At 40.3% G+C, this 26,541-nt stretch overlaps 1 long non-coding RNA gene across 1 annotated transcript in view; it reads left to right on the top strand.

Annotated features, from left to right (window-relative positions):
* The first annotated feature begins 21,316 nt into the window (after positions 1-21,316).
* LOC109029785 (uncharacterized) overlaps positions 21,317-26,541 on the top strand; it is a 28,229-nt gene continuing 23,004 nt past the window's right edge. The window contains exon 1 of the long non-coding RNA XR_002008650.2: positions 21,317-21,475. This is a non-coding gene — a long non-coding RNA (uncharacterized lncRNA). The remainder of the gene's footprint in view (positions 21,476-26,541) is intronic.

Here is a 26,541-nt window from a genome sequence, read left to right as displayed (position 1 = left end):
TTTAATGGAAATCGACTAAAAGAATTTAGATGCTGCTTTATTTTATATATGTTACAGATTTTTACAAGTTTTCAATTTCCTCAACAATAGAAGTTTCCATCAATTCTAATAATTTCGTTTCGTCGTAATTTTTATCTCTTGCATTAAGAATTTTACACAATTTTTCTCCCTGTACTTCCGGCATATTCGAATTCCATGCAGTATTTTATGCCAAAAAAATTCAGAAAAATAGACACAAATATCTGTAACAGTTTAATGAAACAGGGTTGAACCAAATAAATTAATAGAAATAAAAAAACTAGGGGAGCGAGAAAGTAGAAACTCCAAGAGGAATGAAAAGAACGTTTAAGTGTATGAAAGAAAGGTTATAAAAAATATAAAAACGGCAACACTAAGAACAGCTGACGAAAAACTTCAGCGTAGAAATTTTGTTGTTATTTTTTTTTCATGTTTTCAAACAGACATTTCGTCTTAGGGAAAGCCATGCTTTGACTTCCCCCCCTTCCCGGCCGTCACAAAATAATTAGAAACGTTTACTCCCACCTGCCCTACCAAAATAAGTAAGAACGAACATTTCAGAAACATAATAAATGCTGAAAAGCGGGAACTACCCTTATCCTATGCTATGACAAAGCGCCAAAAAGCGAGAACTACCCTTAGCGTATCCAACGAAAAAGCAAGCGTGGAATAACGGGAAGGGGGGAGGGAGACGCAGCTCAGTCGACAAAACAAATTTTAAAATAGAAAGGGGTACGTGCAAAACGGCCATTTCACGCTCGTGTCGGATACCATTGAAACTTGCCCTATTCATTCATCTAACAATGACCCATGTTTTCCCAAAGTTTCAAGTCCCCAAAAAAGTTTGGGGGGAAGTGGCGGGGGAGTTAAAGTTGAAAATCCGCGAAATTTTCGCGAATTTTTTACTTGAAAACTACTAAATATTTCGAAATGCGGGTTAAACTAGCGTTTTCAGATTGAAAAGAGCTTTCAGAAACTGTATAATATCATAGGGTTTTGTCGATTAAACTCAAGTTATCGCCTCCGAAGCGCCGGTACGCTAAAAAGTGACCCGCTTTTTTTTCACTTTCGGGCCGATCCCCAAAATAGCCCATGTTTAATTTCTTTGAAAAACTGATATGTTGTTCTTGACTCTCTGTGGCACTTATATAGTCCAGGCAAATGAGCCATGAAAGGGGCTATAGCCTGCAAAAATCGCGGGTAGCAATGTTTTCATCGCTTCCTTTGTAATTTTTGACACTGATTCCAAATTTAACTTTGCGCCATTAAATTCGGACCGGAAAGTTGCCAAATTTGGCAAAAATGGTCTTAAATCGGCATTTTTTGCGGATTATGGCCTGTAACTCGCCAAAAATTGATCTGACGACAAAATTATTTTTTTTTTTAGAAATAAAGCTCGTTAAATTTCCTATTGTGGGTGCTCAGGTGATGTGGTGGCCCTGAAAAGGGCCGTTTTAGATCGTGATGAGAGACAGGATGGATGGCGTCTGGAGCGAGCGAAGACTGGAGCAGCGTGGCTGGTGCGACAGGACTTGACTGACTTGAGGACTGAGCACGAGTGCCGTAGGTGACCGGGGGCGCTGATCTTATACCCTCGGGGTGCGATCGTGTCGGCCAATCACGGGCGAGCGCGGGATGCGCCGCGCTGGAGAGGTGGTGATTGGCTGCCACACTATTAAAAAGTTCCTACCGGGTGTCCATAAAGTAACTGAAAAGTAGGTATAACTTTTGAACAAAAAAAGATAGAAGGTCGCGGTTTGTGGCATTCTTCATCATCCAAAAGGGGAAATTTTTCGATGGGGGGCTTTTCCTGGTGGACCCCCCTGGGGGGGCCCCAGGGGGGGCAACTTCAAAAATTCAAATAGCAACCCCCATTTTTTTAGACATGATTAAAAAGAACTTAAAAAGACAAGAAAAATGGCGCAAATAAAATTAAAATCGGTTATTTCGTTCAAAAGTTACAGCCGGTCAAAGTTTTAAATTGACCACTTTTCAAAAAATCGCCGATGAGCTCCAAATTATCGGAAAAACAGAAACAAACCGGGAATGAAAAGTTTGAAAAGTGCTTTTTAGGAAGAGGAAAAACAACTGACGTTGTCACAAGTCTGGATGGCATTGTTTCAAAATAAAATTTCGGAAAATTCAGCATGGCGGCAAATTTGAGGAAACGCAAAAAATGAAAATTCCAGAAACTGTTATCTTTCAAATACCCTCTAGTTTAAGGAAATCAAAGGTATCAACTTTTATTCCTTTATTTGGCCAAGTAAGAGCAAATTTGCCGACTTAAAAGTTGTCAAGCGGGGCGCCTTCATTCGTTGGAGTATGCGACATCACAGGATTAAGTGTGCTGTCGAAAAATGAAGCCGATGTGAAAAAGCGCTCCTCCTTTGGGATGCTTTAGAAATGTTTAAGGTCCTGCTCCTCAAATTTGACGAGAAAAAAGAAGAAAAGTAAAATTTAGCAATTTTTACCCACAAACTTGGCGAGCCAAAAAAACATGATTTATCCTGGTGGGGTAAAGGGGCGGTGGACATTTTTGACATTTCTCTCTCCGAAAATTAAAAATCCAAGAATAATTTTAATTCTCTAACTCCTGGCACTCCAATTTGGCAAGGAGGATATCTGCTACGCTTCACCGTGTCACCGATAAGATAGTGCATCAGATGTTACCGAAAAGATTGGTGTCTCAAATCGTAAGGTTGAGACTGTCAATAAGATAATCTCAATTCAGATAATAATCAAGAGTAGAACGGCGTCTTCGGAATTGGAAGCGTAGCAGATATCCTCCTTGCCAAACTGGAGTGCCAGGAGTTAGAGGATTAAAATTATTCTTGGATTTTTAATTTTCAGAGATAGAAATGTCAAAAATGTCCACCGCCCCTACCCCACCAGGATAAATCATGTTTTTTTGGCTCGCCAAGTTTGTGGGTAAAAATTGCTAAATTTTACTTTTCTTCTTTTTTCTCGTCAAATTTGAGGAGCAGGACCTTAAACATTTCTAAAGCATCCCAAAGGAGGAGCGCTTTTTCACATCGGCTTCATTTTTCGACAGCACACTTAATCCTGTGATGTCGCATACTCCAACGAATGAAGGCGCCCCGCTTGACAACTTTTAAGTCGGCAAATTTGCTCTTACTTGGCCAAATAAAGGAATAAAAGTTGATACCTTTGATTTCCTTAAACTAGAGGGTATTTGAAAGATAACAGTTTCTGGAATTTTCATTTTTTGCGTTTCCTCAAATTTGCCGCCATGCTGAATTTTCCGAAATTTTATTTTGAAACAATGCCATCCAGACTTGTGACAACGTCAGTTGTTTTTCCTCTTCCTAAAAAGCACTTTTCAAACTTTTCATTCCCGGTTTGTTTCTGTTTTTCCGATAATTTGGAGCTCATCGGCGATTTTTTGAAAAGTGGTCAATTTAAAACTTTGACCGGCTGTAACTTTTGAACGAAATAACCGATTTTAATTTTATTTGCGCCATTTTTCTTGTCTTTTTAAGTTCTTTTTAATCATGTCTAAAAAAATGGGGGTTGCTATTTGAATTTTTGAAGTTGCCCCCCCTGGGGCCCCCCCAGGGGGGTCCACCAGGAAAAGCCCCCCATCGAAAAATTTCCCCTTTTGGATGATGAAGAATGCCACAAACCGCGACCTTCTATCTTTTTTTGTTCAAAAGTTATACCCACTTTTCAGTTACTTTATGGACACCCGGTATACATTTTTTGCCGAAGGGCAAAATTAAGCGTGCTGGCAGGCTCCTTTAATTTTAAGGGATTGCTCTTTCGTGGCTCCGATGGAAGTTCTTTAGAAAGCCAGGTTCAGCGGTCATGCATGTCCCGATATTATTTGCGCTGCTTGTTTGCATCTTTAATCTGTGTACCTGGCTCGGCGCATTTCAGTCGTCTGTTGTGTTATCATTCCTGCAGATTGCGCTGAAATCTTATCCAGTACATCTCTCTGCGTAATTTCATGATTTTGTTTTGATTACACCAACACTCTACTGAAAGCCATTCTTAGAAAATTAGCTGTGAAGTGATGAAAATTAAAAGTAGAAAAAATAAAAATACAGTAATTGCAACTTATGTAGAAATCATGAAGGGTCTATGGAAGGGTCTGAGGGTCATATCTATGGAAATTACCGTGAAATATTTCATGAAACTTTGGAGGGCTGTGAAATTTTTGTAACATACGAAACATTCATTACAGAGGTAGTAGGCAACCTGCATCAAACCTGCTTGACAAAAATTTCATTTATGGCTCAGAATTATTCTTTATTTTTCTCTACATGAAATACAAGCATACGTGATAAAACTGTGAGAGAATTCCTCCGAATAATATTCACAACGTTTTGTGAACTATTCAGCGAAGGCTGCTAATTAAAAAGTTGAAAAATATTTTTCATTTTTTTAAGGAATGGAGATGTTGCATGTGTGAGGGATTTGCAATTTGACCATTGATTCTTATGTAAAAGTTCGCGAGAAACACGATGGTGCCACTGATTTTCTCTGAAATCATCTCCCAAGCTCAAAAAAAGCTCTCAAAGTGAGGCCAAAATGGAGGGGATATCCCACCCTACCCTGAGAGTCCACCTCTACATCAAAACAAACTCTCCATGCAAATATAAGGAGCAAATACATTGACAGGGCTGCCACTTGATTTGGGGACTCCAAAACTGAAAACACGGCAACCCTGCTAATGTATTTGCTCCCTATCTTTGCATGGAGAGTTTGTTTTGATGTAGAGGTGGACTCTCAGGGTAGGGTGGGATATCCCCTCCATTTTGGCCTCACTTTGAAAGCTTTTTTTGAGCTTGGGAGATAATTTCAGAGAAAACCAGTGGCACCATCGTGTTTCTCGCGAACTGTTACATAAGAATCAATGGTCAAATTGTAAATCCCTCACACATGCAACATCTCCATTCCTTAAAAAAATGAAAAATATTTTTCAACTTTTTAATTAGCAGCCTTCGCTGAATAGTTCACAAAACGTTGTGAATATTATTCGGAGGAATTCTCTCACAGTTTTATCACGTATACTTGTATTTCATGTAGAGAAAAATAAAGAATAATTCTGAGCCATAAATGAAATTTTTGTCAAGCAGGTTTGATGCAGGTTGCCTACTACCTCTGTAATGAATGTTTCGTATGTTACAAAAATTTCACAGCCCTCCAAAGTTTCATGAAATATTTCACGGTAATTTCCATAGATATGACCCTCAGACCCTTCCATAGACCCTTCATGATTTCTACATAAGTTGCAATTACTATTTTTTTTATTTTTTCTACTTTTAATTTTCATCACTTCACAGCTAATTTTCTAAGAATGGCTTTCAGTAGAGTAGCACTCTAAACCCCCCCCCCCCCCCCCTCAAGATTTTAAGAATCCAAAACTCTGCTAAGTACCTGTAATGCCGTCAGAATAATAGGGGATGGGGTGTGGCAAGGAAAAGCGAGAACTCGTACGATCCTGATCGTCAGAAAGCAAGCCTTCCGGAAAGGATCGAGCTTCAGCAGATCAAGCCACAAATTTAGGGTGCCAGATGCTCGTCGGGACGCCTGGGTTCGAGCGCCAACACACTCGAAGTGCGTAATCAAAAATACAATGAGGTGATTTTCCTGAGGTGAGGACAGGATTGGCAGGAAGGAATAATGAGAGCAAATTTGAACATACTAGAGTCAATTTTATTGACGAGAAAAGAAAACTATTTCTTGAACACAATTACAAACTTAAAAATTCTCAAAGGAAAAAATAAACTAAATGCGAGATCAGAATAGGATGATTGAAGACGAATGAGTTGATCGGATTGACTTTTAAAATACTTCGAACAGAACGGTAAAGGGGACAAAAAATGTTTTCGAACTTTCGAATGAATTTCTCTTCGATTATTTATTTGACCTTAAATCTCCCAAACAACCGGTGCTACTCACCACGTGCACTCAATCTTGAATGGTAGATTTAGGATACGAAATAAATATTTTCAAAATAAATTCCAATAACAACCAAAATCCCAGGTGCTACTCAACACGTGCACACTTGGAAATTGATCAATTAGGAGAGATTTATTTTTTCCCTAAATAATACAGGGTGAGCGAAAAGTCCCCGACCCCCCCTCTAACTTTCGAACGAATTGAGCTAGGGAAATGAAACTTTGGAAATCCTCCTATCTCAAAGGGGACCATCTTTTAGGGGGGTCAAATTTTGGTCCCCCTCAGGGGGGGGGCGCGGGGGCCCCCAACTTTTTTTTTTTCAAATGGCAACCCCTATCTTGTGATACATCATTCGAAAGAGCATAAAAAACTAAGAATTTTGGCGCAAACCGCAGATCAATATCTTAATTTTTGACGAGTTATGATAGGTCAAAGGTCAAATTTGACCTATTTCAAAAAATCATAACTCCGGTTCAAATTATCGTAAAGAAAAAAATAAAACGGGAAAATTTACCAAATTGTGTCCGCTTTTAAGTAAAAATTGCAAACATCACTTCGATTTAATTTTAAGGGGGGGGTCGGACCCCCAAATACGTCAATTCAAAGGTCATTCAATTTTCTTGCGAAATAAGCCAATTTCCCTGGATTTGCCTCCACATTATCTCAGTAAGGTCAAAATCAGTTCAACATTACGTTTGCAAGTCCCCAAAGTTCGGGAAAGTTAAAACACGAAATTTAAGGTAATTAAATTTGACCGTTTAAATATCATTTTTTTTTTAACTTTTCCCGAACTTTGGGGACTTGCCAACGTAATGTTGAACTGATTTTGACCTTACTGAGATAATGTGGAGGCAAATCCAGGGGAAATTGGCGTATTTCGCAGGAAAATTGAATGACCTTTGAATTGACGTATTTGAGGGTCCGAGCCCCCCTTAAAATTAAATCGAAGTGATGTTTGCAATTTTTACTTAAAAGCGGACACAATTTGGTAAATTTTCCCGTTTTATTTTTTTCTTTACGATAATTTGAACCGGAGTTATGATTTTTTGAAAATAGGTCAAATTTGACCTTTGACCTATCATAACTCGGTCAAAAATTAAGATATTGATCTGCGGTTTGCGCCAAAATTCTTAGTTTTTTATGCTCTTTCGAATGATGTATCACAAGATAGGGGTTGCCATTTGAAAAAAAAAAGTTGGGGGCCCCGCGCCCCCCCTGAGGGGGGACCAAAATTTTGACCCCCCTAAAAGATGGTCCCTTTGAGATAGGAGGATTTCCAAAGTTTCATTTCCCTAGCTCAATTCGTTCGAAAGTTAGAGGGGGGGTCGGGGACTTTTCGCTCACCCTGTATAAATTTAATTTAATCCGTTTCCAAATACAGATAAATGTCGGTAAAAATAACAATAAATTCACTCTAAGTCTAACAGTAAAAAAGCTCATGCAGTCATATACCATAGGAATAATCTGAGAATGAATGCGACACATAAGTAACTAAATGCAATGAGAAGTCATACTCATGTTCGCAAACGTGCTACTCTTTACGTGCACAGATTCGCAAACGGCAGGATCCGAAAATCGGATAATCGCTGCGAGGTAGGTACCGGTCAGGGCCCCATCAAATCCATTTCAACTAGCTTCCGTATGCGTCGACCAACTTCATTCGACTCCAATAAATTAAATATACAATTAAATAATCTTTTTCTTACATCAAACTACTTGCCTAAATTAGCTTCACAACTTTCTTTGATCAATTAGGTAACAACAATTAATTAATCAAGCTAAAATAATAAATAACCGACTTTTTTCTCAGAAGTCTGAGCGACTGAGCCACCGTGCACACGCGAAACAGCTGGGTAGTCGGGTACAAGAGGTTCCAGATCGCTCCGCGAGAGCGCTCGAGTGGCGCGCTCCGACCGGTGTACTGCGGTACTCCGCTGTTCCTACAGAATGCGCTACTGTCGCAATCACTCACTACAGCTTAATTGTTACATATGATTAAATCTGGGCCGTTGATCTGGGCACGGTTTAAAATTAAACAAAATTTCCTAGGTGATTACTTAGTCGAAACTTAAGTGACGGAAAATATTACCGTCACATGGGGGAGGGGGGCTTTGTTCATTGGTCTCAGATGGCACTTTGAAGGTACAATCGCAGGGGACATACGTTAGTTTGACAAACGTATTATAGTATGGGTTGGGGATTGTGCAGCCTTAAATAGGTACTCAGTTTGGCCTGGTCAAGTTTACTTTTGACTACTTCTTATTTCTTATTTTTTGTTTCATTTTGCTACAGTATGCTGTGCCTCTAACCTCTAAGGAGGCGGCGTTTCGAATCAGGACGGTGTGAAAACGGGGTAAACGTAAGGGACCATCCATAAATTACGCTACCCATTTTTTTTCAATTTTTCGACTCCTCATCCCTCTTTCTCTGTATCCAACTACCGTACTCGTCTATTGCCAGACCCCCCCCCCCCCCAATTCCGTCATCCTTAGCGCCCCCCCCCCCCTTGTTTGGGGGAAAACGCAGAAAATCAATTAAAAATCAGTTGGTAGATATTTCTGCAGCGTTAAGAACACGATTTTCTTTTTTTGAGTATTAACTTTATGTTGCGTTCTTTCACATAGGAAAGTAATTGAGGCTACAATTTGTTACTGGCTGAGAAATCAAACAGCCAAACTTTATGTCTTCGAGATAAATTGAAATTACTTTTTGGGAAAACAAATTTTGAGCATACATTTTCAGTCTTTTTGCCCTCAGGAAACCTTCCGTCATCCTTGGCTTGATCCCCCCCCCCCCCCCCCGGTCACCCATCGGCATCCATCGCTAGATCCCTCTACATATGTATATGTCGCAGGCAAATAGTCAAATCAGGCATTTTATCAAATGCCTAGGCAGGTACCCAAATTTTTAGAGTTTACGAGGTTTTTTATGTTTTCACATAGAACTTCCCAACTTTTCAATATTTTGAGACTGAAAATCCGTCAAAGTACAAACTGTTATTGTGTTTCCCGTTCAAAAATGCTCCGCATGTCCCTTCAACCGTCCAAATTGTGAAAACTTTTTACTTTATGAAATGCTGCATATTTTGAGATAAATTTGCATTTAAGGACCGGAAAGAACGCATTTATGATCTTATGAAGCAAGTTTTTTGTACAGAATTCTTTCCCACACGATCAAAGAACTATTTTGTCCACGGTCAGCAAAAAAATCAGAATTTCAGTCTAAGTAAGAATATTTGACTATTTGCCTAGGCATTTAATAAAATGCCTGATTTGACTAATTGCCTGCGACATATACTTACCTATCCCACATAAGTAGCTAGCATTATAAAGAGTAGCTACGTTTATGCGAGGCTCGAAACCGAGGTTTCACGAAACCCGAGTTTGTAATGCAAGTTTCCTCCGTCGGGTTTATGCGGGCGCTGTAACCCGACTTTCGCGGGAAACCAAAGGACTACGTGCAAAACGGGCCATTTGGGGCTCGGGGCGGATACCTTTGAGACTTGCCCTATTCATTCACCTAACAATGCCCCATCTTTTCCCAAAGTTCCAAGCCCCCCAAAAATTTTGGGGAGACGCGGCGAGGGGTCCAAGTTAAAAACCGGCAAAATTTTCGCGAATTTATTACTCGAATACCAAGAAGTTTTGGAAAACGCGGTTTAAACGAGCGTGTTCAGCGTGACGAGAGCTTTCAGAAAATGTAGAACATCATAGGGTTTTGTCAACTTGAGCTCGAGTTATCGCGCCGGAACGCTCAAAAAAAGACCCTTATTTTTTCACGTTTGGGCCGATTTAAAAAAAAGCCATTTTTTTATTTTCATGAAAAACTGATATGTTGTTCCTGACTCTCTGTAGCCCCTCTGGCTCTTTACCGCATGCTGGGGAAATGTTTTGGTCGAGAGTTATACACCAGGATTATACACAACGCAGGGGTGTCTCAAATGTATTTCTGATGGAATGTTATTGAAATGATCATAGCGTGAAGGTGGATTATTGCAGTTGGCTGATTAAAAGTGATCTTAAATGATTGGCAAGGATCGCTCAACAATTTGGCAATGTTGCAATGATTATTCAGTGGCCTATTTTCATTGAAATAGTAAGTCAGCTGTTTTTGATATTATTTGGTTATTCACCGATATGAACTGAGTTCGTTGAGAATACTGTGTCGGTAGATTGTTGTTATTTCACTCAATAAAAAAAAAAAAAAAAAAACCTCATCCGTGAAACTTGCTATTTATCAGCTGTTGATGGAAGAAGAATAAATTTACAATGTTTATTTACATTTGGAGACACTTTAGATATATTAGTACGGCAGATGATGAGGTTGCCTTCTGCCCAAGTAGCATGGATTGCAATTTCATTGCAATGGATTGTGAGTTGATTGCAATTTTTGCTTGTTGCCTATACGTTCATTTGAAGGCGCTTAAAAAGTTGCAATTTTATTGCAATAAGTTTGCAAGAAATGTAGATTATGCTTGTTGCCTAACCTTCTTTTTCAAGGTACTATAAAGACTGCAATTTCGGTGCAATCATGTTGTAACAAATTCACGCCATGTGCCTGGCATCCAATTCTCTAGTTGTTTCAAAGTTTTTTCGACTTAAATGTCTCACCTAACCCATATAGCCCAACATATTTTGAAAATATTGTCACCTTTATCAAAATATTTTCATGGCAATATTGTAATTAAGATATTTTCAAAATATTTTTAAAACATTTTAAAGGAATATTTTGAAAATGTTTACAAAAAATATTTTAAAATAATTCAAAAATATTGCCTGTAAAACATGCATGTTAAAAATATTCCTTAAGAAAGTTTTGAAAATATTTTAAAAATATTTTTTGAAAATATTTTTATGTTCTCAAGTTAGTGTGTGGTGTAATTTACACCGGTGTAAATTTAGTGTGAGTACCTATTACGTGATATCGAAAAAAAAATCAGACAAAAAAAATATGAAAAAAAATAAATAACACGAAAAAAAATAAATAACACGAAAAAAAATAAATAATAGGCAAAAGAAAGAAGCCTGAGAAAAACGGCGTTAATCAAATCTATGATGAATGTTGAGCCACGCACTGACGCAATGCATGCGATAACAGCCTTAACAGGCGTGATTTCAACCCAGCTCATCATCAGCTCCCTGTAGCTCAGTGGAAGAGTGCTCCGCTATGACATTCGCGGGTCGGGTTCAAGCCCACTCAAGGGCGTCCGGTATTTTATGCTGCTAAACGTCGTAGGACATTAGGTAAGCATGGGTTCGAATTATTATAATTTCCCTGGAAAATTTAGGGGTTGAAATTTAAAGGTCGTCAATATTTAAATTTCTTTGCAAAAAAAAAAAAATTGCAACTTTTTTACAATGAGGGGGTCAGATGTTGTAAAATAATTGCAATTTTCTTGCAAGAAAGTTGAAATCATCTGGAAATTTTATTTCATTTAAATTGCAATTTTTTCGTTGCAAAATGCTACTTGGGTGCAGCTTTGTTGATTTGATTACGGTTCATTACGTAGGAGTCGTCTCTTTTCATTATTAATTTGTCCTCTTCAGATTGCAGGTGCATCATTCGATGCTTAGGGTAATACCTCCCTGAAAAAGGTGCATCATTCGATGCTTAGGGTAATACCTCCCTGAAAAAAGGTGCATCATTCGATGCTTAGGGTAATACCTCCCTGAAAAAGGTGCATCATTCGATGCTTAGGGTAATACCTCCCTGAAAAAAGGTGCATCATTCGATGCTTAGGGTAATACCTCCCTGAAAAAGGTGCACCTGTGAAAGCAGCGAAGGTCGGGAAAATCGGCTATTTTCAACTGCGCGCGCGGCGTTGATCGGAGGGAAAACGTCCCCTTCCACTCAGTTCGGCGAATCACACTCCTCTGCTGACCTCGCATTGTTGCCGCATGTCTCCTGATCCGTCGCCGCGCGCAGTTGAAAATAGCCGATTTTCCCGACCTTCGCTGCTTTCCGCTCTTATAACTCTCGACCAAAACATTTCCCCAGCATGCGGTAAAGAGCCAGAGGGGCTACAGAGAGTCAGGAACAACATATCAGTTTTTCATGAAAATAAAAAAATGGCTTTTTTTTAAATCGGCCCAAACGTGAAAAAATAAGGGGTCTTTTTTTGAGCGTTCCGGCGCGATAACTCGAGCTCAAGTTGACAAAACCCTATGATGTTCTACATTTTCTGAAAGCTCTCGTCACGCTGAACACGCTCGTTTAAACCGCGTTTTCCAAAACTTCTTGGTATTCGAGTAATAAATTCGCGAAAATTTTGCCGGTTTTTAACTTGGACCCCTCGCCGCGTCTCCCCAAAATTTTTGGGGGGCTTGGAACTTTGGGAAAAGATGGGGCATTGTTAGGTGAATGAATAGGGCAAGTCTCAAAGGTATCCGCCCCGAGCCCCAAATGGCCCGTTTTGCACGTAGTCCTTTTCCGATTTTGGCGCTGTTTATGCGCATATTTACATATTTTCGATTGAACTTTAATTTCATGTTCGCCCGTTTTTCACAAGCTATACTTCATTTCTTCACTATGAATTGCTTCAGTAAAATGTTATTTCTCTTTTATACCGTGTATCTTAGAGTCCCTTTATACCCAGAGTTACGACAACTCACTTTTGGTTGGGCCAGGATTGGGCTGAAAGTGGCCTAAAAAAAAATCCAATTCTGATTGGTTCTCGCCATAGAGTACATAGAGTCGTAATGTAAATGGGAGAGCTGGCGCCATGTTCTGCTCGACGAATTCCGAGCCCGGTGTGCGCCGAGTTCGGGTCGCTTTTTCGATACATTTTCGATCCAAAATGGCGGTGTGGAATACATGGTAATTCCTATCTCCGTTGTTGTTGTTGTTGTTGTCATCGGATGACCGGGTACCTGTGTATCGCAAACAATCGATTATGTATCGAAAAAGTGACCCGGCGTCACACAGGAGTCTCGGAATTCGGGACATGGAAAATGCTTAAAAGTGGCGCCAGCTCTCCCAATTACATTACGACTCTATGTACTCTATGGTTCTCGCTCATGGAGGCCGAAACGAGTGCACCAAGATGGCGGTACCTCGAATGTGAACAAGAATAATGAAAATATTACCTAATTGTGGTTTATCAAGAGTAAATTATTATTTCCATAGGTCCAAAATGAAAATAGATTAAGAAATTATTCACAAACCAATCTCATTTTCTTTTTAATTGATCACTTTGTTGATGTTGTTGTTTTTGTGTGACAGACATCGCAGGATTCCTGATCCTTATCCCTCAATATCGTTCGTTTGGGTGCACTCGTTTCGGCTTCCATGGCCAGCCAAGGCCGGCTGCCAGTCAGCTGATAATCGAATTGTCGTAACTCTGGGTATAAATGGGACTCTAGTGTATCTTTCACAATTTTTCCGCAATAGGTATTTAAGCGGAGGCTTCACCTTCACTAGCAAAGCCTTTATTGACTTTCTGAGGAACAGTTGGAAAAATGACAGTGGAAAATTGAATGAATATCTAATCTCAACAAACCTCCAAATCATGCTCGAGCATATGTTCTGAGTTCAGAAAAGTTGTCATAGGTAATTTTAGTGTTGTTAAAAATGATTATGGCAGGCGCAGAAATTAATCATACATTGTTGATTGAGCTTCTAATGATCTTACAATAGGTAGGCATTGAAAGTGTAGGAGTGCTAATCCAGTAAAGCACCGCACCTTCACACCACGGTGTCATAAAGATTGTACGTCTGCCACTATTGTTAGAGTACCTGTATAGGGAGAGTAGCGACAGACAGGGCTGCCAGAAACGGGACTTGAGAATGTGCACAGAATTTGAGTCCAAAGTACAAAATAATCCGAAATTTTTGGGGAAAGTACAAAATAATCCGCGAGAAAGAAAGTACACAAATAGTACACATTTTTTTCAAATATACACAAAAGCACGCCAAAAGTACTTGGAAGTCTACAATTTGATCCCACGATTGAGTAGAATTAGGTAGAATCAACCATTGAATAACAGAGAGGGATTTCTGCGGGAATTCTAGCCTAATAAATTATTTGCGCCACTAATTCGGCGGGAAATTTTAAAAATTCTTTGAAAACTCGAGATTATTTCCTAATTTTGAAAAAAATTGTACACAGAGTACACAAAATTCGGCGAAAGTACACAATTAATCCGAATTCTGAAAAGTACAAAATAATCCAAAACGAAAATCGATAGTACACGTGTGTACCGAAAGTACACGTTCTGGCAGCCCTGGACAGATCGGTTCATGGAGGGCTTAGGGCCCAAAAGTGCAGCCACCCTTCTGAGCAACTTCTAACACACAAAATTTCACTGCCAGCCTACAGATTTCAATTCTAACCAAGACGGCTAAGAATGTACATAAATGAGCGTTCTTTCGCAAAAATAAGTAAATTTATGCAAAAAGTAAACCAAATACATGCTTTCTAAACGACGGTTCGTAACAATTGTATTTGTAAATCGCTCTGGACATTCGAAATTCATAGGTTGGCCGCCCTTTTGGGCCCTAACTTTATTCGCGGAGGCATCGGTGAAGGCCTGATGGACTTTCGGAGTTTCAGATCTGTCGCTACTCTCCCTATACAGACAGGTACTCTATTTATTGTAGTGAAACAAATAAGTAATCGAGAATACTTATGGGAATCCCTCCTTCAAGATATGATCTAAATAAGAGGATATTGATAGTTCAACAATGTATTGGTGAAGCAGAAGCGTCTAAATCCTCTTGAGGCAAGGGACAGTGATAATCTTAACAAACTGATGACGCTTCACAAATTTTGAATTTCCACATTCCCAGAGACACGCGCTGAAATCCTGTTTTTGAACCCCTAGTACCTATATTAAGAGAGTAGGAATGGCCATTGGGCCCCATGGAGAGGCTCAGGACTCAGAAATGGCGGTGCATTGTTTTGGTTTTTGAGGATGGGAGGGGGGTCATTGCCAACTTTCGACGGTTATCACCAACCGCACTTGCTGCCAACCTTACTACATCTAAGATAATTTTTCTCGAAAATTGCACACGGTCAGCCGTAAAAATATGTAAAGAAGTCGCAAATAATGCATTTGGGTAAACTTCTCGTTACGATAACCAAAGAAAACTACATTTTGAGTCATTTTGCATTACATTAATTTATGGCGTCCGCCATTTTTGGGTCCTAATAGAGTCCCTTTATACTGAGAGTCAAGAAAATGTGAATCCATTTCTGATTGGTTCCCGTATTTTAGGCCTTCACAGTGTCACAAACGGGAATAAAGATTACAGTTTCACCGATTGCAAAGATTATAATCTGGAATGGACCGGGGAATTACGGGTTCGGCAAGGAAAAAACGGAATGAGGGTAGGAACGAAGAAAGGTATTCGAGAATGGGCCGATCAAAGATTACGAAAAACGTTCAATTTCTGTAATCTTTATTCTCGTTTGTGACTCCATGAGGGGTGTTGTCTTGACTCTCAGTATAAAGGGACTCTAGGTCCTAAGGGCTCCATTCAGCCTTGGCCAAATTCCTCGGTCATCTTAATATGGGTATTCTAATATTTCCTAGAATCCCTTTATACCCAGAGTTAAGACAACTCGATTATCAGCTGACTGGCAGCCGGCCTTGCCTGGCCATGGAGGCACAAACGAGTGCACCCCAACGAACGATATTGAGGGATAAGGATAAGGAATCCTGCGATGTCTGTCATCCAAAAACAACAACATCAACAAAATTGATCAATTAAAAAGAAAATGAGATTGGTTTGTGAATTATTTCTTAATCTTTTTCTATTTTGGACTGATGGAAATAGGATGGAAATAGGGTGCACTCGTTTCGGCCTCCATGGCCAGCCAAGGCCGGCTGCTAGTCAGCTGATAATCGAGTTGTCATAACTCAGGGTATAAAGGGACTCTAGTAAGGTTGGCAGCAAGTGCGGTTGGTGATAACCGTCAAAAGTTGGCAATGACCCCCCCTCCCATCTACAAAAACCAAAACAAAGCACCGCCATTTTTGGGTCCTAAGCCTCTCCATGGGGCTCAGTGGCCATACTCTCTCAATATAGAGTAAATATATTGAGCGAGTATGGCCACTGGGTCCCATGGAGAGGCTTAGGACCCAAAAATGGCGGTACTTTGTTTTGGTTTTTGATGATGGGAGGGGGGTCATTGCCAACCTTTTACGGTTATCACCAACCGCACTTGCTGCCAACCTTACTACATCTGAGATAATTTTTCTCAAAAATTGTACACGATTAGCCTTAAAAATATGTAAAAAAGTCGCAATAGTGCATTTGGGTAAAGTTCTCGTTACGATAAGCAAAGACAACTACATTTTGAATCATTTTGCATTACACTAACTTTATGGCGTCCGCCATTTTTGGGTCCTAAGGGCTCCATTCAGCCTAAGATGGCTGAGCCAATCAGAGGTGGTAACTCCAGTGGCCATACTCTCTCAATATAGGTACTCTAATAAAGTTAGGGCCCAGAAATGCAGCCAACCTATGCATTTCAATTATCCAGAGCGATTTATTAATACAACTGTTACGAACCATCGTTTATAAAGCACGTATTTGACTTAGTTTTTGCATTAATTTACTCATTTTAGTGGAAGAACGCTCATTTATGTACTTTCTTAGCCATCGTCGTTAGAATTGGAATTTGCAGACTGGCAGTGAAATTTTGTGCGTTAGAAGTTGGTTAGAAGGGTGGCTGCACTTTTGGGCCCTAAAAGCGTATTTTCGTTGATGATCGGTCGAACCAAAATGGGTGGATCAAGCGGTTCCGTATTTTGTTTTGACGCGATCATAATTTTTCGGAACAACATCGTGATTCACCAGACAGATAGAAGGTGGAATTCTTGCAAACGTTTGAGCCAAAATATAATCCTACAAAAAATAGGGTTTAGAAATGACCTGATGAAGATGATGGTATCCGACCAGCATCAATTTCGGAAGTCTGTTTACAAACCCGATTATGATCCCGCCGCCATTGCCGCGACATTTTGGCTCGACCGATCATCAACGAAAATACGCTTTAAGCCCTCCATGAAGCGATCTGTCCATACTCTCGCTATACAGGTACTCTAGTTACATCAAAGACATAAAGACGGAGTGCTCCTATCTAACATAGAGTACATAGAGTCGTAATGTAATTGGGAGAGCTGGCGCCCCTTTTAAGCATTTTCCATGTCCCGAATTCCGAGACTCCTGTGTGACGCCGGGTCACTTTTTCGATACATAATCGATTGTTTGCGATACACGGGTACCCGGCCATCCGATGCCAACAACAACAACAAAGGAGATAGGAATTACCACGTACTCCACACCGCCATTTTGGATCGATAATGTATCGAAAGAGCGACCCAAACTCGGCGCACACCGGGCTCGGAACTCGTCGAGCAGAACATGGCGCCAGCTCTCCCAATTACATTACGACTCTATGTACTCTATGGTATCTAAAAGCACGGGGAAAAAGTGAAGCCTGGTTTGGCGCTGGTAGAGTACCTATATTGAGAGAGTATGGCCACTGGAGTTACCACCTCTGATTTGCTCAGCCATCTTAGGCTGAATGGAGCCCTTAGGACCCAAAAATGGCGGACGCCATAAAGTTAATGTAATGCAAAATGATTCAAAATGTAGTTGTCTTTGCTTATCGTAACGAGAACTTTACCCCAATGCACTATTGCGACTTTTTTACATATTTTTAAGGCTAATCGTGTGCAATTTTTGAGAAAAATGATCTTAGATGTAGTAAGGTTGGCAGCAAGTGCGGTTGGTGATAACCGTCCAAAGTTGGCAATGACCCCCCTCCCATCATCAAAAACCAAAACAAAGCACCGCCATTTTTGGGTCCTAAGCCTCTCCATGGGACCCAGTGGCTATACTCTCTTAATATAGGTACTCTAGGCGCTGGGTGCTTGTGTGAGTGTGTAAATGAGCGCGGGAATCCATGGCGGCAAACGGAAATTTGATTTGAACTTGTCCTCTTGATTTTTCCACATTTCTTCTTCGAAACGTATTTTAAATGCCGAAAACGAATATATTAAGAAAGTTGGGACTGCGTCCTATTATAATACACCTACTTTTGCTCGGTAACAGGCAGTAATCTCAGATAAAGTTAGTTTTTTTTCTGCTCATGGTGGTTCTGCTTAGAGTCCCTTTATACTGAGAGTCAAGACAATGCGAATCCATTTCTGATTAGTTAACCGGATTTTAGGCCTTCACAGTGTCACAAACGGGAATAAAGATTACATTTTCACCAATTGCAAAGATTATAATCTGTAATGGACCGAGGAATTTTGGGTTCGACAAGGAACAAACGGAATGAAAGAAGGAACGGAGAAAGGAATTTAAGAATGAGCCGATCAAAGATTACGAAAAACGTTCAATTTCTGTAATCTTTTTTCCCGTTTGTGACTCCATGAGGGGTGTTGTCTTGACTCTCAGTATAAAGGGACTCTAGTTCTGCTAGAGTCCCTTTATACCCAGAGTTAAGACAACTCGATTATCAGCTGACTGGCAGCCGGCCTTGGCTGGCCATGGAAGCCGAAACGAGTGCACCCAAACGAACGATATTGAGGGATAAGGATCAGGAATCCTGCGATGTCTGTCACACAAAAACAACAACATCAACAAAGTGATCAATTAAAAAGAAAATGAGATTGGTTTGTGAATAATTTCTTAATCTATTTTCATTTTGGACCTATGGAAATAATAATTTACTCTTGATAAACCACAATTAGGTAATATTTTCATTATTCTTGTTCACATTCGAGGTACCGCCATCTTGGTGCACTCGTTTCGACCTCCATGAGCGAGAACCAATCAGAATTGGATTTTTTTTTAGGCCACTTTCAGCCCAACCAAAAGTGAGTTGTCTTAACTCTGGGTATAAAGGGACTCTAAACCTTACTACATCTAAGATAATTTTTCTCAAAAATTGCACACGATTAGCCTTAAAAAATGCAAAGATGTCGCAATAGTGCATTTGAGTAAATTTCTCGTTACGATAAGCAAAGAAAACTACATATTGAGTCATTTTGCACTACCTTAATTTATGGCGTCCGCCATTTTTGGGTCCTGAGGGCTCCATTTAGCCTAAGATGGCTGAGCCAATCAGAGGTGGTAACCCCAGTGGCCATACTCTCTCAATATAGGTACTCTAAACTTTATTTGCGGAGGCATCAGTGAAGGCCTGATGGATTTTCGGAGTTTCACATCTTTCTATACTCTCGCTATACAGTAGAGTACCTATATTGAGAGAGTACGGCCACTGGAGTTACCACCTCTGATTGGCTCAGCCATCTTAGGCTGAATGGAGCCCTTAGGACCCAAAAATGGCGGACGCCATAAAGTTAGTGTAATGCAAAATGATTCAAAATGTAGTTGTCTTTGCTTATCGTAACGAGAACTTTACCCAAATGCACTATTGCGACTTTTTTACTTATTTTTAAGGCTAATCGTGTGCAATTTCTGAGAAAAATTATCTCAGATGTAGTAAGGTTGGCAGCAAGTGCGGTTGGTGATAACCGTCAAAAGTTGGCAATGACCCCCCTCCCATCATCAAAAACCAAAACAAAGCACCGCCATTTTTGGGTCCTAAGCCTCTCCATGGGACCCAGTGGCCATACTCTCTTAAGGTTTATCTACAGCTGCGTGAAGTAAGAAATTTCTCCGCGCAGGGGGCGCCACCGCTGTGTTTTAGAGTCCGTACAGCTCCACGTGAGTCCTTGAGCTTTTATAAAAGTTGAAGGAATTTCTGTTTAAATCGAAGAGTTATAAGTTCTAGCCATAACATTCTTCTTCCTATTGACCCTAAAAACAACGTGAAAAGCCATTTCTGAAGCTCTGCAATTTGATCCCAGAAAAAAGTAGGGTTAAGCATGATGACCTTGATGCAACCAATCGCGCTTGATCGCTCTCAGCAGTTGGCAGATATTAGAGTACCTGTATAGCGAGAGTATGGACAGATCGCTTCATGGAGGGCTTAGGGCCCAAAAGTGCAGCCACCCTTCTAACCAAGTTCTAACGCACAAAATTTCACTGCCAGTCTGCAGATTCCAATTCTAACCATGATGGCAAAGAATGTACAGAAATGAGCGTTCTTCCGCGAAATTGAGTAAATTTATGCAAAAACTGAGTCAAACACGTGCTTAATAAACGACGGTTCGTAACAATAGTATTCGTAAATCGTTCTGGATAATTGAAATTCATAGGTTGGCTGCATTTCTGGGCCCTAACTTTATTCGCAGAAGCATCGGTGAAGGCCTGATGGATTTTCGGAGTTTCACATCTGTCCATACTCTCGCTATACAGGTACTCTAGCAGATATCTCTCTCCTACCGTGAGCTGTCTCTCTCGCACTTACAGATATCCCGTAAGAGAAACTGGGATCAATTTACAGCTTTTATTATTAGACTTTCAAAGCTCGCGTTCGTTTCTAAGGATTCCAGACGTATGCTGCTAGAACTTATGAGTCTTAGAATTTAAGATACCTATTGTGATATTTAAATAATCACTGATTTCGGAGTCGGATTTTAGCAGCGCGACGTGGTGGATTTTTTCGGAACTACAGCTGAAGATTAACCTTAAAATAGCATAGAGAAAAAAAGGAGGTGTTTGCATCTTGAGGATTTGTACCCACCTACGTAATCAATGTAAACAAGACGCTTGTTGAGGGTTATGTTGACGCTGTAAAAACGGACCATAATGTCCGATTTTTTTACTTAAATCAACTCTATATATAATTTCAAGCACTTTTTAAATAATGACTTTTTCCCTTAAATTACACCATTTCCAAGAAAATCGACAGGATAAAAACGTCGCTGTACCCAATGACGTCATCAAAGCTATAGATACTCTATGAAAAATTCCAAGATGCCCGAAATACAAACACCTCCTTTTTTTTCTCTATGTTAAAATAGGTACTCTACTATACAGGTACTCTAGATGTAACAGATGTAACTAGGAAAAAAGGAGCACTTTACCTTCGTCTTTGCTCGAGTAAGTTGAATTTAGGAAATTATAACGAAAAATCGGAAACCAACGCTCAGTATAAGATTATAAATAAGTTATGTTACAACGAAAACGGTTGCGAAATAGGTAGAAATTGACGGATTCTGGATAAATAAATAGCTGAACCTCCGACTAGGCAACATCGTGAAATTCGAGACCGCCTCACATCTCAATTTTTCAACATATCGATTTGGGCACATTGCCAAAGTTTCGATCTCTCGCTCGATCTAGCTCGACCATGATGGACTTGGAGGTAATGCCGTTGGAGGTAATGGCCTTCCCCCCCTCCCCCCTTCACCCATCGAGGCACAAGACATCCGAATAATCGATTGATCAATCGATGGTCGAAAACCTCTATGCTTACATTACATAATATCAACATTTTATGTTGATCTTATGGATATGCAAGGAGTGGCGCGTGAAAGTTTTATTTTTTTATATCCTGTCATTCGTTGATTGGAGGCAGAACTACGCTCTAAATTTTCTCACATTTTTTCGGAGTTCCGTCAATTGCGTGCCACCTGGATCCCTATCAGACACCGACAGAAGAAAGGTACGTCTTCCATCTCTTCATCGTATTTCTACGGTGAGACTGCAAAAATGCGTACCTCGGTTGCGGTGTTATGAAATCTCTGCTCCTATTTTATTTTCTAAAAGGAGACCGTACCAACATCTTGGCTTGAAGTTTTCACAGAACATTGTTTATTAAATGGAGAAAAATCTCTGAAAAGGCGTTCCTTAGTTTTTCATGTAGAAAGTAAAGTATGACAGGGAGTCTGCAGCGCTGTAAACCGAGATACGCATCTCTGTAGTTTGGCCATCAATTTGTATTTATCTTCTATGTTGTTTACGTCAAGGCTTGAGGGACTCTGACAAGTGATCCGATTCTTTGAAGATAAGTAATGTCCTCTCCTGATGAGTCAGTTTTAAAATATTGTTCCTCATCACAGGTGTAGTCAGCTACCTTAGTAGACGGTTGTTTACTTTCGATTTGCAAGCACCAACCGACGAAGAATTTGGGCCTCTGCCCAAAGTCTCTGCCGCTACTACCCACCTTGTAAACATCTGTCTCATGATAGCAGCGTAAAAAAACAACTTATCAGTTATGATTTGCGACTTTTGTGTGGCTAAAAAGTAAAGTGTCACAAGGTTTGAAACTATTAAGAAACTTATCCAAGCTTGTGTTCTTGCTTCTGCGAGAATCTGATGTTTTCATGTGGACAGAAGTGATGCGGAAACCCTTGCAAACCGAAAGTAACCAACCGTCAACTTGGCTGACGACACCTCTACTCATTTCTTCGTCGTCCTTTCAAAACCTTTCGACACTCCTCGGTTCATATCTGTATGTAAGTTTATGATCATGTACCCATCCATCTCCGTAAAGAAAAGTAAACAGTATGAATATGCGACCTGCTCTTCAGAGCTTGTCATCGGTCTGATCCTTGACATTAATCTCATAGGGAGATCTGAGTCACGTAAGTACCCAAGCATTTAAAAGTTGAAAAATCATTCTTCCAATGTAAGACACCAACTGTGTAGAAACTGCTTGCCAATTGCAGCCATGGCTCGAATAACCACCCATAGTGGAAAACGTAGTTGTGAGAAAACGATAAAGTACAAAAACATAGCCCAAATATACGAATAAGTGAAGAGAGAGATTATAATTCTCTCCTTATTTGTTGTGAAAAAATCGTATTCGAAGTTTTAATTGTGAGATGCGTCGCTGAGTTTGCGTGGTAAGACAACTGCAGAAACACCTTTTATAATTGGTTTTACCCTTTGAACAATCTGCTAAGTATGCATTTTGGTAGAAAATATTTCAGCTCTCACTTTAAAATTGTAGAATTAAAACTTTTTGTTATCGATGGTTAGAGGCGTCGTCAGCTAAGTTGGCGGTTGTTTACTTTTGGGTTGCAGGCGTTTTCGCGTCACTACTATCCACATGAAAACATCTGGCTCTCTCAGAAGCAAGAACACAAGCTTAGATAAGTTTTTTAATACTTTCAAACCTTGTAACACTCTAATATTTAGCCACACAGAAATTACAACCACAAAAAAGTCGCAAATCATAACTGATAAGTAGTTTTTTTACGATACGATCATGAGGACTGATGTTTTCAATAGACGCTATTAGTGCCACGTCACAGTCGGTATCGATTGTATCGAACTGGATCCAAACAATCAAACATAACCTCATCTTGACACCTCCCTCCCAGAATTTCACTGTCAAAAGCCAAGAAACTGAAGTGGCATGGGAGTGGCCTAAATCATGGTGGCCCTCGTGGGTATTTTCACCTTTCTGAAACTGCTTTATCCCGTCAACTTAACAATGCGGGAACGTTCCGCGATTAAAAGAGCTGTCTCTAACACAACTTTTTTCTCAAACTGGGCGAATTATCTCTGAAATTCTTTAGTTTCATATTGAATAGTAAGGTTATGTTTGATTGTTTGGATCCAGTTCGATACAATCGATACCGACTATGACGTGGCACTAATAGAGTCTATGTGGATGTAGCGAGCGCCGCGCCGCTTTGTTCAGAGGCCCAAACATGGACCAGAGATTAGCTACGTTTATGCGAGGCTCGAAACCGAGGTTTCACGAAACCCGAGTTTGTAATGCAAGTTTTCGCCGTCGGGTTTATGCGGGCGCTGTAACCCGACTTTCGCGGGAAATCAAACTTTCCGATTCTGGATTTCTGGCGCTGTTTATGCGCATATTTTCGATTGAACTTGAATTTCATGCGTTGGCGCCATTTATGAGTGCATTTCAGACTTTGCCGATGCCCTCATCGTGATTTTTGAGGCATTATCTATAGGAAACAACTCTTCATTCTGCTCTAGCAAAAGTTTGCAACAGGCCCATTTGAGAAGAAGTTACAGGGGTGGTCAGTGACTTCTGGATAACCCTGTATACAGCCTGACAAATACGTATAAGCACAAATCTGCGTCTTTACCGACCAAGTTGTACACATCTTTTTTACCTAAAATTTAACTCCAAGTACTTACATTGTGTTTTTACCACACGTAGATAGCCTCCTTTTATTTTTTAAATTTTCTCTGAGATCTACGCCTCATTCCAATAAGGAAAGAAGGATGCTCCCTTACTTAGTCTTCAGCTGCCAAAGCTTTATCCTGATTACATCTCTGTGCGCTAAAATCCTCAACTCATCCCTCATCATCTGACATCCTTTGCCTACTTAACAATAAATATCCTCTAATCAAACATACATGGCTCAGATATGAATGATGTGTGGCGGCGCGGCACTCGCATACGAGGTATGATCCATTATAAACCTCGAGTCCCTTTATACCCAGAGTTACGACAACTCGATTATCAGCTGACTGACAGCCGGCCTTGGCTGGCCATGGAGGCCGAAACGAGTGCACCCAAACGAACGATATTGAGGGATAAGGATCAGGAATCCTGCGATGTCTGTCACACAAAAACAACAACATCAACAAACTGATCAATTAAAAATAAAATGAGATTGGTTTGTGATTAATTTCTTAATCTATTTTCATTTTGGATCGATAGAAATAACAATTTACTCTTGATAAACCACAATTAGGTAATATTTTCATTATTCTTGTTCACATACGAGGTACCGCCATCTTGGTGCACTCGTTTCGGCCTCCATGAGCGAGAACCAATCAGAATTGGATTTTTTTTTAGGCCACTTTCAGCCCAATCCTGGCCCAACCAAAAGTGAGTTGTCGTAACTCTGGGTATAAAGGGACTCTATTATAAACCGAGAGAAAAAGTTTGGATAGCGGGGGAGCTGGTAAAAAGGGGAAAAGGGGGAGGACATCAAAATTGGTCAAATGTAAAGAAGAAGAAAAATTCCCAACAGCAAATACCATCATGACTGCGGCGTGGAGAGAAGAAAACAAAGTAAAGTCTGTAAGATACGCTAACGGTCATGATAGTATGAATAAAGCCCCCGCCCTCCGAAAAACCATTTGGGGCTTTGTGAAAGATGTTGAAAAGTACTACAGGAATAGCTGAACAAATCACCCCAAACCGCGCTTCAATATCTAGATCTGGTACCTCGTAACAGCCGGAGTTAGACATTAAAACACCTGCAAAAATGGGTGAAAATCGGGGACTTTGCCCCCTCATAACTCGAAAACGGTCCGTATACTCAATCTGAAATTTTAGTATTTGTAAAGGGTCACCGGTCACCCAAAAGATGAAAAAAACCTCAATTTCGAGGGCCCAAAAATGGGCCGTTGTTGGCCCTTTTTGTGCATGGCTCTTTGGCAGGAATATCCATGAGTAAGTTGAAAATAGATTTTCATTGAGACCCAAGTTTGATCAGCCATTTTACCACCGAACTTGGCCGCCATCTTGGAAAAATAGCGATCTGCCCTGTGTCTCCGAGGTTTGTCGAATTTCCGTGGCTGTTCTGGAAGTAGTCGCGTGAAATTAGGCAGGTACACCCGCAATTAAGTTGGAAACACAAAAACTTCGAGACCCTACTTCGCCAGCCCTTTACGTGTCTTATTAACTGCCAATTTAGAAATAGCAGATCATCTACAGGGTTATCCAAAAGTCACTGACCACCCCTGTAACTTTTTTCCAAATTGAGATAGAAGTTTGAAACTTTGGGAATGATCCTCGGTCTAAGGTAGCAACTTTTTGGTCCCCCCAAAATTTTGGGGGGCGGCCCCCCTTAGAGGGGGCGGGGGCTAACTTTTTTTTAAATAGCAACCCCCCCTTTGTGATACCTCATTCGAAAGATAATAAAAAAAGAAAATTTTTGGCGCAAACCGCAGGTCAAAATGTTCATTTTTGACAAAATGGCGGCCGGTCAAAGTTCAAAATGGCGGAAATTTGGCATCTCCGTTGTTTATTGACGGATTGGTGTGAAATTCAGAATATTGGGGTTTTTCGAGATGAGAAAAACGATTCTGGCATTGGTTTTCCAGAAAAGTCAGTCCTTTTCAAAATGGCGGCGGTCAAAATGGCGGCCTCGAGCGGGAAGTGGATATTTGGGCTGCATATCGTTGGATTTGCATGAAACTTGGTATCTGGGGGTATTTCGGCACGAGAAGAACGAATCTTTCAATGGATACTTGAAATTTTGACAAATTCCAAAATGGCGGTGGAAAAATGGCGGGAAATCAGTTTTCCGGCTGTTTACCGATGGATTAGCATGAAATTATTTGATATTTCAAGAATCTAATGAAAGATTCCTTTTTATCCAGCCAAAAACCGCCAGGATATCGAATTTCATGCAAATCCATCGGCGAACAGCCGTAAAACTGATTTCCCGCCATTTTGGAATTTGTCAAAATTTCAAGTATCCATTGAAAGATTCGTTCTTCTCGTGCCGAAATACCCCCAGATACCAAGTTTCATGCAAATCCAACGATATGCAGCCCAAATATCCACTTCCCGCTCGAGGCCGCCATTTTGACCGCCGCCATTTTGAAAAGGACTGACTTTTCTGGAAAACCAATGCCAGAATCGTTTTTCTCATCTCGAAAAACCCCTATATTCCGAATTTCACACCAATCCGTCAATAAACAACGGAGATGCCAAATTTCCGCCATTTTGAACTTTGACCGGCCGCCATTTTGTCAAAAATGAACATTTTGACCTGCGGTTTGCGCCAA

The sequence above is a fragment of the Bemisia tabaci genome, chromosome 1 (genome assembly GCF_918797505.1).
Source record: "Bemisia tabaci chromosome 1, PGI_BMITA_v3".
Taxonomy (NCBI): Eukaryota; Metazoa; Arthropoda; class Insecta; order Hemiptera; family Aleyrodidae; genus Bemisia; species Bemisia tabaci.
The sequence above is the reverse complement of the archived record's forward strand: the minus strand, read 5'-3'. Positions and strand labels throughout refer to the sequence as shown.